A 12211-nucleotide genomic window follows, 5' to 3' on the forward strand; every position below is an offset into this window, starting at 1 on the left:
GCTTAATAGTAGTTTTCTTGGTGCTTCCCCTCCAAGGCCACGCACGACATTCGGTGCGCCATGGGGAGAAAAAAATTTTAAAGGAAACATTTTCTGTATAACTGCCGTTCATGGCCAAATTTAGTCAGTTCTGATAAAGGGAACCTATGAAGCTTTGAAGAGGTATTTGGTTGGAGTATATTTATTTGTTTTCATGTATGTTGTGACGCGACCACACATTTAATTCCTTGAATTCCGTTAATTCCTTGTACAGAAAACTGCAGTCTTCTGTACAAGTAATTCACCTTACAAACGAAAACGCGTGGCTTTGGCGTCCCTTGCGCTGAGCGTGGTTGGGGCTGAGCTGACCCGAGGGGGCCGTCGCCTGGGGCTGCACCCCTCCGCAATTATTTTGATTGCTGTGCTTCGTTATTTGTAAGCCCATGCATCTGATAGGTGTTTAGACGCGAATTTCCCTAATGGTCGCACGCTCGAAGCAACAACGTCAGTTCGTAGGATATGCGACTTTGTCACACGTGATCTGCCGGGCTGTTCGGTCCGACCGGTTTTCCTTGCCAGGAAACGGGAAGGGGTATACTGGACGGCACTAGTATAAACTTCCTTTTATGCATCCAATTCTGCCTTGCATGAGTATATTCTCGCCTACATTTCGCACTTGCTTTGCCCGGAAAAAAACTTGGCCGGCGGCTATGCAGACCTATTCTAATTCTGCATTTTGAAAGGGGGTGCATTTTACGATGCCGCACATTTCTCCCACCCTCCAGACAGATCTTTTTTCCTTATTTTTCAGATGCGGCTCATGCGGGAGGGCGACCACGCATTTTTTTTTTCAAGTTTTACAGCGTGACACCGGGGGTCTTTGACTTACTGCTGTCGTTTGTGAAGAACGACCTCACGCGGCAGTGCGCAGTGCGAGAGCCTCTGGAGCCTGGGGAGAGACTCGAAAAGCTCGCAAAGAGAGACTTTTGGAAAGCATTGGACCACAAAACCGCCAGTTTGAACACTTAACTATAGGTTTTGTGAAAAATTTGATTTCAGAGTAAGCGGTCGAAAAGTGGGGGGGCCCTGCCCCCTGTGCAAAAATGTTGCAGGGTGGTGGGGGGGGGGGGGCAGGGGGGGCGACCGCCTTCCCTGCCCCCCCCCCCTCCCCCCCCCCGGTTCTGGACTCCCTGGCTGTGACCGGGTCTGGGACATTTCGGTGAATCACGTTTCGGCGTACGGGCTTTCCGATGCACGGACTTCTCGGTTCACAGGCATTTCGATGCGAAAAAATTTTGAAGAATAGATATGGTTACTCGTAGTCTGCTCCTGACGTGCCACGATGGAAGAAGACAACGATGGCAGAAAACGACGACGAAGCGTTTGAGTAGGCAAGCAGTGCACGTGCAGTTTTCTGGAAACAGCGGTAATAAGACAACGCCAGCGGTGCGCTGTCTCGAGCAGGTCATGTAAAATATATTTGTTGGTACCAGCCACCGACTTCTGTCGGGTTCTTGTATGCCTTATTTGCTTTGAACGTATTGTTGCATTTTGATTTTAGTAGACTATTTACTGCACTTACTGAATTTTTTTTATTAATGCCACGTTTCAAAAGTTCATCTCACGTTTTGTGTCCATTGTTATGTTTTTCTTTAATACACTTCAAGCAACACCTATTATAAACCCGATTGATTTTACTCATTGTGGCTTATTTCCTATTAAGTTGTGGTTCTTTAGGCAGGGGAGAGATTGCTCTAGATTCACTCAGAAAACATCTTAGAAAACATTAGAGAAAGAGCAGTTTCTAGCCGTGCTACGTAACATCTAGTGATATACTGTGAAATGATATCCTATTATTTCTAGTCGTGAAACTAATTTTTGGAGCCGTTTAACCGGAGAGGGGGAAGGCGGGGGGGGGGGGGGGGGGGAGGGAGGGACTCCATGTGCGAAGGCGCTCCTCGCGAAGGCATGGTTTATCGGCGATCAGGCGAGAAATTACGTAATCGTTTTCGCTAGCAGTGCTCAAGGCTGCAGGGGTAACTCGCTTGTTTAAAGCATACATGTACGAAAAAAACCTTTTTTTGTAATTATGTGACCACACAGCAGTAGCTATTCGGTACGCACCAGCCGGACCGGTTAAGTTGCCCACAATTCTTTTTTCATCGAAGCATCATATTTCTGACTAGTGAATCAAAACGTTTAAGTTCTAGTTTACAAAAAAAAAAAATGTCACTGGTGTTTTCGACAAATTTTCTCCCTACATCCCGGACTACTATAAAACTGGACGTGTCGCCACTCGTATTTCATGTTTGGTTATGAAGCGTTCCTTGATTCGTGCATAACGATCGATCAGTTTCGTTCAAAGTCATGCCTTATGAAATAATGTTATATATTGCTTGCGAGTCCTCCTCATTCTGTTCGTCGAGACGAGCAGGTAAGGCTGTCTTCACTTTGGAATGTAAATAGCGAACCCCGCGGCGCTGTCCCCAAGGACGGGTGGATAAGTGTCCCGTCGCATTGTGCGACGTTTCTTTGTGTAGCATCTCCCCACGGCTTTTTGTTTATTCAGACAGGTTTCATCCGCAGACAGCGGCTGCGGAAAGTTGCTTGGAGATCCACTGCCTTCTCGCCCCATATGAGAGGGAAAGAAAAAAGGGCAAGGGCCCAAGGGGTATCTTCTCGCCACTGCCGAGAGGACCCCGTGCGCACCCAGCTCCAGTCGTTGCACCGGATCGTTTACCTGGCACACTGCAGTTGTAGACATGCTTGTTCAGTCGTAGTCTGTTCGACGTAGTCTGTCGGGTCTGTCCAACCGAGACCCGTTTAATGGCTGGATATTCAAAACGAAGCGCCAGAGGCGGCATTTGGGCAATGTGAGTGACGTACAAGGAAAACAAGAATTGCGGAAGGTGTGCAGGAGCAGCTCCTGAGTTTTTTCTTGCTTATAGACCCGTGCACACTTGCGACGAAGCAACGCGATTTCTTTCGCGGCGACAAATTGGCCGAGACCAAACGACAAAACTGTCGTCGGGCGGCAAAAGCTTCCGAAATCACGTCGCTTCGTCGCAAGTGTGAACGGGCCTGATATATTTGGTGAAATATACTAGGCAGTATTGATGGAAGAATCGATGTTACGGGTTCGTTGCATGGAAACGATTTTTGCGCGCCTTGTGCAAAGTGAATTCGGAAAACTAACCTCGCGCACACTCGAATGATTTTCACTTCAGTCTGGCAAGTGAGGTAGCGGCATGGGCACGCGAAACAAAATAATGTGCGTCTCACGTTAGTTCGCTGTGCTAACTTTTGAAGAAAAAAAAGCATTACGTTTGCCCTTAATTGCCTGGCAATGCGATACTGATCTTGGGAACGACGGGGTTCTTTAACGTGAAAAAAAAGGGGGAGGGGGGAGAGGTGCAAGCTACTTCGGAGTATAGTCGACCCTAATGCAAATGAACAGGTCAGAATGCACCCCTTGGTAGCCTATTTTGCTGCTGGTTAACGTAGACGGTATGACGGTGTACCTATCGCAAAAAGTTCGTCAAACTTCTGGGCTACTGTTAAAAGCTGCAAACCTGAGCCGTTTGTCGTAGCTCTCTTCGCTGGCGATGAGCAACCAGACAACTTGCGTGACTATACAGCCAACTTTGTCAGAAAGGGGCACTTTGAGGGCCGAAGGTGTCACAGAGGGTGGCAAAAAGTGCGCTGTTCGAGCACATTAGTTCGTTTTCGACTTACATTTTTGAAATGCATTAAGCAGCATAGCGCGTTCTTCAGTTGTAAAAAATGCACACCAAAAAGGCTGGTAAATAGCAGCTGGTAAAGAGTCGAATTCACTTTCGTTGCAGGCTATGGTTTCCAGGATACCCTCAAATCGGGAAAGCCGCGGAGTTCATCGACGATGAGCGCCAATCCCGAAACCATAGAAATCGGTAAGTAAATATTGCTCAATTGTGTAAATTGGAAAAGCGAATTAAAATGGAAAAGCGAATTAAATCGATAATGCACAGCACAACAGGAGCTGGAATGACCAGGGCAGGTGCCACTTTCAACTAAGCCGATAAAGATCCGAAGGGGGTAATTGGGGGTAGGAGGTGTGGGAGGTACTAGGTCATGCTAGCGATCACCCACTACCTTTAAAGGGAGCCGTTCCACCCAAAAGAGGTCACTCTGGTTACAGAATTTTGTCTACTGCACGTACTTTATCAGAAGTTTGGAACCAACACGCTTTCATTGCGGACGCGTTGAGCATGAACAGCCGTCGTTTGCCGAAATGAAACCGACATGCTTCGGGCAAAAAGGCTAGTTCTAGTAGTACTGTCCATCGGTGGTGCGGTTTCGAACAGCTTGAATCAAAGGCTTTTACTTCCGTGGTTCAAGGCGCACTTCCCAACTTTGGAAAAATCCTGTAAATGCTTAGCAGTGATGAATAACAGGGTGCGTTTCATATGACGAAGTAACTACGCCGAGCGTGAAGAAACAAAAACCGTGGTTAAAGTGAACGCTAACAAATTTAGTGGCTGCAATGATGCGCATGGCTTTGACTGAAAAACTGAATCTTCCTGCATTCGTGCAAAAAAAAAAAAAAAAAAATGCCCCGGTTGTTGTAAACTGCTCAAATTCTTCCTCATTTCTTCCCCAAGCCTGCTCCAAGCATGTATTAAAAGATGCGAAACAACTATTTTCAGTGCTGAGAAAGACTAGGATCGAAGTTGTTCGTTTATGAGTTCCCACTTTGGTTCCCTTTATTATGTCAGTAAACTTGGACCACTATACACATTCGTGTTTAATGGGTGTGTTCTTTTGTGTGACCCATCTTTAATACCTTTTAACACTTTGTGTTCTTTTTTAGGTAAAATATCTGCCGGATTGGAGGCGCAAACGTCGCTTCTACAACCAAGGGAATTTTCAGATTTGTTGTTTCAATTCAGGTAGCTGTCTTCTATATACAGTTGGACAGGAAGAAAAGAAGAAAAAGGTCCAAGAGGCATAGAGTCCGTCCCCTAGTAGTATTTGGTGAGTGTATAAAATTTCTGAGAGGGTATTTTGATTTGTTTTAGTAGTTCAATTTATGAACTGTTATGCAGCCCATAACTAGCCGCGCCCTGTTTCCAGCTGCTGCGGGTGTGACCCAGGCCACAGTCGATAGCGGGCCACATTTTTGGTGACTGGCTCCGCTTTGCAAATATTGGGCTTACAGGAACCCATAAGGTAAGCAATAAACTGATATTCTCAAAATTTAATAGTGCATTTATATTTAAATGATTTTCATCCTAACCTCTGCCTAATAAAAATATATGGACCATGCAGAAGACATAAAACTCCGCAAGCAAGCAACAGTGAACTCGGGGGATTCAAGTTGGGAGTCAGGTGACCCAAAATGTTGTGCGCTTTCTTTCTTCTTGTCATATGATTAGCACGAGTTGCTGCGTAGCTGCTTGTTCGTTTACTCTCCATTTAGTGTGTGCGTGTGTGCGCTCTCGTTAACTAAACAAATTCTTAGGTGGCAACTACTTTTTCGCGCAAAAACAGCCTACTGCTGCAGCGTACTGCCACGGCCGCTGGATGAGAGCGCCCAGCGGCCGTGGTACTGCAGTAGAAATTGTTTCCTTTTTCCACACAGACGCAGCCAGCCCCTGGATGGAGCCTCTTTCTAAGTGTACTATCCATAGCCTCTCCTGCACAGCAGCAGCAATGGAATGTGAACAAAAAAAATATATGTAACCATGCAAAATGAAATAAAATTTGATTTGAAATTTCACTTTTCCTTGATTTTGAAAATGCTTTAAAATATATCGTATCCAGTATACTGGGATAACAGAAACAATGCTCAACGATATACATTTCACACGTTTGGCAAAACATCACTGTAACGTTCCTGGTCCACATTCTAAAAAGGTTTTGAAATGTTAAAACATCGTTTCAAGCGTGTTTTCTCCAACGTTAGGTAAATGTAAATCCAACATAATTATTATGTTGTTGAAATGCTTCCTCACAGTTCCAATAATGTTCGATGAAACGTTACTGTAACGTTTTTAGTTGTTCTTAAAATGTTTTCTAGCTTGTTTCTTCAACGTTAGGTAAACGTAACTCCAAAAGGATTTATTTGTTGTAGAAATGCTTTCTTACTGTTCGCATGACGTTTGGCGAAAATTGTTGTAACGTTTTCCATTGTTTTGAAACGTCTTTTGAACGTTATTAGATTGTTTACTGCAACGTTAGGGAAATGTAACACTAACATTAATAATATGTTGTAAAAATGTTTTGTAGACGTTTAAATAATGTTTTCTAAAACATTATTGTAACGTTTTTGACAACATTAGTTAAACATTAAAAAAAAATGACATTAAGAACATTGCTCTAATGTTTACACCAAACAAAAAAATTACGTTCTTCTAATGTTTTGGTGCTACTTGGGACAGCAGCTGCGCTGTTAAAATATACAAAAAAATTACACCATCTTCCCGTGGGGAACCCTGATGAGGATGCGAAGCATCGTGGCGGTTCCGTGTGGTTTCATTGTGTTGCTGTTATGTTGAGTGATCTGGTTTTAAATGCAGAGCATTTCAGCAACTCACGATGTCACCCGCGTTGCCCCGCCGTAGTCCGCACCGTCGTTGTCCGCACCCCTCCCCCTACACTATATAAAAGAAAATACTATCTGGCGCCCGGTTTCGATCCCTCGACCCTGCGGGCGGAACGCAATGTACACGGTACTCTACCCACTGCGCCACAAAGCCGACACATACTGGGACACTACGAACGCGCCTTATATCGTTGATTCATTCAAATTACTGCTGACGTGCGCTCTCTCGTCAGCAGTTGCCACAAGTGCAACAACATTAACGTAACGCAAACTACTTAACGTCGTGCGCCCCCGGAAATGCTCTGCATTTGATCGTGCCCCTCGCGAGGGGGATGTTTGACGCTACCTCTTGCAAGACCGAGTGCGGACTGGTGTCTGTCGCCATCTGCCAGCTGCGACGCGAACTACCATCAAGGCAGTCAGAAAACCGCACGCGCGAAATACAAATTTTCTGATTTTGGATTTCTTATCTGGCGTAAGTCCGTCAATATTAACAAAATTACGCCAACTTTCATCGAGCGATGTGCACACTTGTATTAGGGTGTGAAAAGACTTGAAACTAATTTTGCTGGTCACTTATACTAGGCGGTCATTAAGCATCAGCGGTAGGCTAAAAGTTGGCGATTTCTACTTACTTATAACTTAAGTTGGTTGCATTAAATTGATAAATATGAGCGTATTTTGTACCGGCGCATGTTATTGTGAGTTTAATTGTGCTTCAAATGGTAGAAGTAGAAAACAAAACTGTTTGTAACGCATCTCGTTCGTCAAAACACCTCGTGCGAGGTACGTGAATAAACGCAGGCAGAGGAGAGGGCGAATACCTGCTCTCATCATATGCGGGCATGGTTCGGTCAACTGCAGAACATGCGCGATTGGCCCAGCGTCATGCATGGGTGTAAACTTGGCACTCTTTGTGAAAACCTACGGGCTTGGATCATGCCATAGCTCGACCGGCTCGACCGCTACCACGCACTTCGCCGAACTGATCCGGCAGTTAGACGAACGTGTAATTATCTTAAAACATTGCGCGTGTGCTGCAACACATTATGGTTCCGCTGGAAAGTCGGGTTTAGCCAACGTTTCTACAAAAGTTGGGTTTAGCGTCGTGGCGTTATCCGCGGCCTTCACTTTTATCGTTGTACTCTTTGTTGAGTGTATAACGAGAGGCCTAACGAAGAGCAGGTATTGAGTGAATGCTTTGCCGATGACTGCGAGGCGGTGGAGAAACAGATTTGAACATGGATGGACGGGGCCACTCCGTGAATGGGGCCTCCGGTTACGAGTTTTCTTGAAAGCGAGACTCTGCAGAGGTATTGCAAAAAGGGAACGCATGCCTTCGTCATATCAGTGAGCGCTCATTATTCACGGTCCATTTCATCTACGGTGATTTGCCAATATCCAGACCGAAGGTCAATAGATAAAAATATTAGCACCGTGAAGGCAGTCAAGGGCGTCGTCTATCCTTGGGCAATGGGAAGGGATACACGTCCTTCTATGTGACTGCATTGAGATGTCGATAATCGACGCAAAACCGCCATGTGCCATTTTTTCACCAGCACTACTGGAGAGGCCCATGGACTGCTAGAACTCTCAATGATGTCCTTCGCTAGCATATTATCCACTTCCTGTTGGATAATTCGCCGCTCTGCGTGAGAGACTGTAAGGGCGTTTGTGAACGGGGCTTGCGCTGCCGGTGTTGATTCGGCGGGTGACTGAGGAGGCTTTCCCTAAAAGGCGATTGTTCAGGTCGAAAATGTCCCAAAAGGAAGCCAGGAGGCAGCGGAGTTGATCGGCTTGGGCAGGCAGCAAATCTGGGGCCAACATTTTTACTAGCGCCAGAGGGAATTCCGCGTCCGGGTCCAGACCGGTTGCAAAGGCACGCAAGTGCTGGTGTGTTACGGTGAGTAGGCGGTGGTTCTTGAGGCGCCGAAACTCGTCCATCATGTTCTTGTCGATGTTGTCTCTGTGGTAGAATCGGTAGTCTCCGTCAGCTTTGGTGAGGTAAAGGTTGTTGACATTGGTGCACCGGCTGAGAGCAATGTACACGCCCTCCTCTTCGCAGCTTTGTCTTCTCGTTCTTCTTCTCCTTCGGCGGTTCCCCTACGGGAAGATGACGACGGTGGTTGAACGCGAACCTATCTCGCGATGGAGTCTTTGGTTGGCCAATCCCTAGGGGCATCCTGCCACAATCAGCATCAGAGGCGCTGCGGACGAGGCTGGTTGAGCTGCAAGGCGCGTGGCGCTTCACGCCACAGCTTTCCCACGGGAAATTCAGCATCCCCCTCTAAAGTTTTCCGTTCGTCGTTTCCGTTGACGTTCAGCTTCGCGTGCCTTCGTTGTATCAGTAGCTTCTTGACGTAGTTTGAATGAGTCTAGGACATAAGGCGCGTTCGTAGCACTTGCTCCTGTCCCGCATTTGTAGCGTAGTGGGAAGAGCACCGCGTACCTCCCGTTGCGGCCAGAGAGTCTTGGGATCAAAACCGGGCGCCGCTAACTATTTCTTTTTTTTATAGTGTAGTATCGCGGAGCTGTGGGTGTAAGGAGGAGAGTTGCGCATGCGCAGTGAGCGTGTGGACGGCGCCGCCGTCAACGACGGAGGACCAGGCGAGCCTAAGAAATGCTCCGCATTTAAAAGCGGTTGCACGTGAGCGTGTGCCTCGTAGAGAGCGCCCGCCGTCGGCCAGCTCGACCTTCGAGAACGCTCTGCCCTGCGTTTGTGGCGCGATCTCTCGCGTGCTGTTCTCCTCACCAGTTTACATATGTTCGCGCCTGAATTGGGGGAGCACAGGCGCCAAGTACGCGCTATAAACGCAGGGTTAGCGAAGCCGGTTGCCTCGGGTTCCAGCGCGTGCTCGCAGTCCACTTTTGGGGAAATGGGAAGCCTGCAGACAAAAAAACGATCCGGGACTATAGTTGCCAGCCATGGAAACATTCTCCGGGAAGTACGGAAATCCGTGCGACGTGCAGCAGCGGGATCTCTGGCGGAGGGTGAAACAACGCCAGCTCTGCTGTTCCTCCAGCCTGATTGTTCCCCAAGGCTGTTCCTCCAGCCTTGTACCACTACACGCCTATTTTTCATAACGAAGCTGGCCGGAAGCGCGGCAGCCGTGTGCGATAATAGCCGTAACGAAGAAATATTTGGTTCGCGGAAGACTCAAATATCGAAAGCTAGAATAAAAAAAAACATCAAAACGAAAACACGAAAGTAACACAGCCATTTTTCGCGTCACATCTTTCTTCAAATAAATAACAACGCATGCCTGTTTTGTCAAAAGATGTTTGTTAATGCCACGTTCTCATCTATCTGTCAATTTAGTTTGAAATGCCGCACGGAGGCAGGTAAGGATTACATCGTATGTCGTGGGTTCGAACCCTGGAATAATGCTTTGTATCTAGAGTTTTCGCGCGAGCCAGACTGCCGATTTGCTTGAACTGATTTTTACCCCTACTGTTAAAACGAATATCGGATACAACGAACTAATTCACTGCCCCGATACTACTTTTAAAACGAGGTTCGACTGCAGTGCTGCCGTATATGACGTGCTCGTACCACGTGATGAGGTGCTATACTATTCTAAAAAGTTCTTAAAACCCATCGATGCGTAATCATGTGTAACAATTCTACAAATCAATTTATAGCAAGGCACGGACCAACGATCAACAACGAAGAAACGCACAGCGAGCAAAGCACTGCCTGTGGCTCATCGCCAAAGTCGACTCACTAAAGGGGGGGATTTTGCCTGCCGGCTGCTGCAGCGGCTGCTTGCTCCACCGATCTTAACTAAGGTCCCTTAGATAATAAGGCCCCTGTTCATAAGGCCCCTTAGTTAATAAGGCCCCTGTATTAAGGCCCCTGTAATACAGGAGCCCTAATCTCAACGCGACGCCAGCGCCGCTGCGGCCAGTAGACGAGTTGGTGCAGCCTCCGCTGGCGGAGTTTGCAAACTGACTGACACACAGATAACCAACGTGTATAGTTTATATACCCAACTCAGTTCCTGAGCTCTGCTCCCAGGCCCCAGGGCGGCCACAGTGGCTGTCACGCCAACTAGTGGCGCTGCAGTCACACATTACTTCACTTGCTTGGGTACCGTACGCGGATGCACCAGACGCGGTGTGCACCGCCGTTCGAAGTAATACAGGGACCTTAGTTCGGAGCAGATCCGTGCGTCACACCTGCGCGTGAATCGTCTGGTGGGGAATATCTGCGTTTTTTGTAGTGAACAGCATGCTGTATATCTCATCAAGATCACGAGGTGTTGTGTTGTGTTGTGTTTTATGGCACATAAGCAACTTAGGCTATCATGCGCCAAACAGAAGGTTTTGTGTATTTTGTGGATAATAACGGTTACATCACGTTACAGCTTTACAGCTTGCTTAGAATCCCTGCTTCCTTGATAAAACTAAAAACGGAGGAAATTTTAACAAGTGCGTTTTCTCCTAAAAGTAGACTGGGGTGAAATGGAATGTGTTCGTCGTAGAACAGCCTAAAATGCTTTTTTCTCAGGACCTCAAATTTCGTACATGAGAGTAACATGTGGTTTACTGTTAGCTCTTGGTCGCATTCCTCACATCTCGGTTTATCTTCTTTCATTAGAAGGAAGTTATGTGTCAGGTGTGTATGTCCGATGCGGAGACGACATAAAATGACTTCTGTGTAGCGCTCCTCATGTTTGCTTGATTCCCACTCTGCTATAGTGGGTTTAACTATGTGAAGTTTGTTGTCTGTTTCGTTATCCCATGAGGACTGCCATGTTTCTCTGAGTTTACTCCGTATAAATTTCATACAGTCGCTATGAGGAATATGTACTTGTGTTACTGTTTTACTACCAGCCTTCGCAGCACATGCATCGGCTCTCTCATTACCATTGATCCCAACATGGCTAGGAACCCAGCACAACTTAATTTCCTGTCCCTGTGTTTTTGCTGTCACTAAATTGTGTATTATGTCTCCTATTATGGGTTGAGCTGCATTTTTGTAATGTAGGGCTGTGATTGCGCTGAGCGAGTCTGTGTAGATAACACTTTTCGGAATGCTTTTCTTCCTTATTCTTTCCACAGCAACAGCAACTGCATAAGACTCCGCTGTGAAAACCGAGGCGCACTGAGGTAGTCTGATCACCTTCTCCCATTTACCTTGTATTATGGCACTCCCAGCATAGCATGCTGTTTTGGAACCGTCTGTGTAAAATGAGGTGTAGCCTTTGTATTTTTCGTTTAGTGCCAAAAACTCCTGTAATATGTGTTCACGCGGCGTTTTCTTTTTTTGAAAGTGTGTCAGTGTAAAATCGCACACAGCAGGGAATGTATACCAAGGTGGTAGTTGTTTTGTTCTATGGGCAGTCCCAGGTAATGTGTCCAGCATACCAAGTTCTTGGCATTTCTCTTCAAACCGAAGGAGCAACGGTCTAATAGCTTGGGGTTTGTTATTAAACAGTGTCCTAGATGGGCATTTCGTGACTATGGGATAGCACAGATGTTTCGGTAGTGAACGGATCTTTAGGATGTATGAGCACGTGAGCATGACTCTTCTGTATGTAAGTGGCGGTTCATTGGTTTCAACATAAAGACTGCTAATGGGTGATGTCCTATATGCACCAGACGAGAGTCGTAAACCTAAATTATGTACGGGATCCAGTCGTTTTA

This window comes from Haemaphysalis longicornis, unplaced genomic scaffold (assembly GCF_048455015.1).
Source record: "Haemaphysalis longicornis isolate Haplotype H1 unplaced genomic scaffold, Haemaphysalis longicornis Haplotype H1 scaffold_1, whole genome shotgun sequence".
Classification (NCBI taxonomy): Eukaryota; Metazoa; Arthropoda; class Arachnida; order Ixodida; family Ixodidae; genus Haemaphysalis; species Haemaphysalis longicornis.